We start from the raw sequence: 4477 nt of genomic DNA on the forward strand, positions 1-4477 counted from the left end.
CTTAGTTGTTTGTGATATTTTCTTAGGCTGTCTCTTTTACATACAAGAGTGCTTAGTGAAATATTATCGAGCAGAGGTTTCCATACACAATATATAACACTTACGACTTTTTATTTGTCTTTCTGTGCTTCTGAAACAGACATTATGGCGTGTGGTGCATGCAAGAATTTGAAAAGGGGATGCAAAGATGATTGTTGTTTCGCAGAATTTTTTGCACCTGAAGATGCAGAGATGTTTGCGAAACTGAAAGCCAAAGTCCCAGTCGCAATAATGAGAGAGACGTTGAGTGACGTTAATGCTACCAAGGAATACAAGAAACAGCGTGTACAAGAGTGGAAAGCCATGCTCAATGCTGAAGGAAAAGAAAAGCAAGCAGGGTCGTCCTCTGCGTCCTTGTCGAATGAACTAGGATGCAAAGATACCTGTCTATTCGCAGATTTATTCCCACGTGGGGCAAAAGAAGTAATTGTTGAACAAGGAGAGGAGTGGGTGGAAGCAGAGTTGAAGCCGAAGTTAGAAAGGCTGTGGAGGGAAATCGAAGAGGAACTAGAGGTGGCCCGAATAATGTTGGACTTCAAAAACAAGTGGAAACTCGATGTACTGGCAGACCAAATAATGTTGGACTCTAAAAACAAAGGTGAGCAGCAGTGACATGGGCTTTCAAAAGAAAAACAATTTGTTATTGGGCCTCCCGATTAATTTTTTTTTTTTTTTGAGAAAGAGGCCTCCTGATTAAATAGTATCTGCTTTTCTGCTATTGCTGTATGTGAATTTGTCATTGCCAAATTTGTCATTGGGCTACCTATTTGGTCGGCCCCATTAAATTGGATCTGCTTTTAATGCTCTTTCTGTATGTGTTCTGTTATTATGAATAAATAAATAAAAAGGGGTCTTAACTAGTGACTCTGGGGAAGTGTTATTTGGTCGGCCCGATTAAAAGAAAAAAAACTATACCTTGTTGTCTTCATAGCTAAAGCATTGCAAGCAACGCTGAATCACATGATTTCCATTCAGATCCTTAATAAGACCAAGAAAACCAGGTTCAAGTGCTGACTTAACTAGTGAAATCTGATTTGTAGATTTGATAGTCTCAACCAACTTCTGAACCACACGCGTGCTAATAACAAAATATAAATTTCATTCAGAAACAACAAGAACTGTAAAGAATATCAATACCCCACAAAAATAACAACAATAGTTAGTGATAAATGAAGAATTTACCCATGTGTGTGTAGAGAAATTCTGACAAGTTTTCCTGGTTCATTGGTCACCATGAGCACAGTCTGCATTCTCTGTTCTTCATTGCACACATCCAACAACTTCTGCACAAGGTAATTGCCAAATGGGTCCATCATAAGTTCAACAATGTGACCAATAATTTCCTCAAATATGATTTCCACGTCTTGAAACGTTCCCTCATCAAACACCTTCTGTAAGAAGCGACAACCATATTGATCCTTTGCCATGAAGTACATAGAACCCTGAACCTCAGCCAAAGAACTGATAGTAGGATGAAATTATCCTCACAAGTAAATGTCTCAATGCCACTTGCACCTTTCATAGACATAATAGAATGAGGAACCATGCTGTTTGGAATTGCTCTAGTCCTTCCATTAAAGGAATTGTTCACATTCGAAGCAAGCTTAGGGTGGTGCATCAACTGAGAGGAACTCCATGGTTCCATGCCCTCACTGAATCCATTAGAATCCATTTCACGCCGCGGTAAGCTAATACTAATAGAAGCATCATTAAGGTAAGGCCTAACTGTACCTGGGCTCTGTAGTTGAACCCCTCCATTATAGTAACACCCACTTCCATGTTCATTTCTATTCTGCATTAAATAATTCATACGGTTCTTGTTGCAACTGGAGCCAGAACACAACACACTAGACTGATTATAAGAAAGATAAAGACCCCATTGAATCACTCTCTCTATAACCACCCTGCAAAGCAAGCAATTTCAACCTCATGTTATCGTTGAAATTCACAGGAACTCCATGATGAGAGGCCTCAAAACCTTCAAAACCATTACTAAAACCTTCATACTCACCACGTTTACCACTCCCCCCACCACCACCAAAAGAACAATCACCAAACCCAACCCCATGAAAACTATCCCTCTGTTCCACACCAATATGCATTCTATGTAAAGTCTCAGACAAACCACCCATATCATCCTCAACCAGCCTCGCATTCCCATTGAGGTGGTGGTGGTGGTGGTGGTTCAAGTAATGGGTACTGGGTGTTTGATGATATGGCGAACCATCCTCAGAGGAACAAAACCCATTAGAGAAAGAGCTCGAAAGAGACGACAGCTCTGATTGCAGAGATTAGGGATCTCATTCAATTCAACCTCTCCATTCCTCTTCATGTTCTCTCTAACCCTCCTATCTTTCTCACCTATTTTAAACATAGCAAAAAAAAAAAAAAAACAACAACAACAATAACAAAATGTAAAAATTAAGGAAAACAAAGACAACCCAGGACTCAAAATCCCAAAACCCACATCAGGATTGGATTCAAAGACGCTAAAAAGTTTGTTATAAAGGCACAAAATAACAAGCTACTACAAGTGTTTCATTTTATATAACGAGTCGTTGGGAATATATGATAGCATTTTTTTTTTTTTTTTTTGGTGTTCTTTGAATCTCGTAAAGTACTTGATTCGATTTGATAAAGGGATACTGTGGAAGGAAAGAGAGAATGAGACACAATAAGGGTTTTTTTTTGTTTTGGCTTCTGACGGTTTGATTTTCAGTATAGGATGGTACGGTTCTGTCACCCTTCACGCTCACGCCATTGAAATGAACACGGAAGTGTGAAGAGGGTGTCGCACTCACTAGTCACTACACGCAGGAAAAAATCAAATAAGAGAGAGAGTATGAGTCTGACCAAGGAGATTTCTTATAGTAATATTTTAATATTATAAATTAAATATATTATATTTTTTTTTATAATTTTTTTTTTTTTTGATTCGTTCTTTCATTTATCAATATATTCTAGCTAACTTCCCTCAAGTTTTGGGATTCTAATCTAAATAGTTTTTTTTTTTTTTTTTTTTTTTTTTGGGATAAACATTCGCTTTGTTGTGAAAAAATGACAATGTGATCAAAATATCTAATGGTTGACGTCGCTACTAACAAACTCATCTGCTGATTATGTATGAAAGTTACAAGTTCTCAGCCTAGGGGTATAGGGTCTAACGATTCCTAATCCTAATCCTTAGTCTGTGGTATCAGTGTCTCTCTCTTCGTTGAAGGGAGAAGGTAGGTCCCTATAGTCTTGTATTAGTAGGGTGGTGTTTTCGTTCGTGTTTGGTGGGGAAGGATGGAGGAAATCACAAGTAGATGTGAGAAACTTTCAATGACGGCGAGAGAGGGTAGAAAGATGAGACTATCCAACCAGCAACGAGCCTTGGAGCACGTTCTAGCAGCAAAATTCTTGACTAGGAGGGCGTTGAACATGGAGGCAGTGGCACGGACGTTCCGGCCTCTGTGAAGGACAAAGGAGAATTTTAATATCACAAACGCAGGGAATAATATCTTGTTATTTGCTTTTGAACTAGAAGTGGATGTAGAGAAAGTGTTACTGGGGGAACCATGGTCTTTTGACCGTCACTTGGTGGTGTTACAGAGATTTGATGGGAGTAAACCTTTAAAACAATTAGACTTCAAGTTATGTTCTTTTTGGGTCCAAATCCACGATCTCCCTTTTAAGTTCTTAACCCCTGAAACTGTAGTAGAAATAGGGGAGACAATAGGTCCAATTACTGCCTCTAAAGACATGGTAGAGATGAAGGGTGGTACGTTTATGCACGTTAGGGTGGCTATTGACATAACGAGGCCGTTGTGTAAAGGGAGGAAAATCATGTTCGATGAGGATTCGGAGAGATGGGTATCGTTCCAATATGAACGGCTGCCCAATATTTGCTTCTGGTGTGGTATGCTATCTCATGATGACAAGGAGTGTGAACTATGGCTAAGAAGTAAAGGCACGTTATCAGTGGAGAGTCAATAGTTTGGGCACTGGATTCACGCATCGCAGTTTAGTCCAAGCAGGAAACAAATTCTGGAAGTCAAGGGTTTTGGGGGAAATAATTATTCACAATCCACATTGACAAGGGTGGCAGCGGAACCCAATCTAAATCATTGCAGGGAGATTGCACAACAGCAAACACAGGTTAGGGAAGAAAGGAATCCAGTGGGCAAGGAGTCTTCCCGATCAGCGATGGTAGCGATGGAGAGTAACGTACAGGACTTGGTGGAGGCAAATCTGGAAAATCTGAGATTTGGGGTGACGTCAAATTCGTTGAAATCAGGAGCGAATTTTGAGGCAATATTGAAAGATATTGACAACGAAATTTTGGGGAACAAGCAAAGCACAAACACGGAGGTCAAGAAGATTGGCAGACATCCAAATGGGGACGAAACGAATTTTGACATGGATTCTCAGGAGAAGATCACAGAAGTTTCAAAAG

General features: G+C 39.7%; 1 pseudogene; it reads right to left on the minus strand.

Annotated features, from left to right (window-relative positions):
* Positions 1-948: 948 nt before the first annotated feature.
* On the minus strand, positions 949-2330 carry LOC112026676 (putative pumilio homolog 7, chloroplastic; annotated as a pseudogene).
* Positions 2331-4477: the final 2147 nt, after the last annotated feature.

This window comes from Quercus suber, unplaced genomic scaffold (assembly GCF_002906115.3).
Source record: "Quercus suber isolate HL8 unplaced genomic scaffold, Cork oak 2.0 scaffold_170, whole genome shotgun sequence".
NCBI lineage: Eukaryota > Viridiplantae > Streptophyta > Magnoliopsida > Fagales > Fagaceae > Quercus > Quercus suber.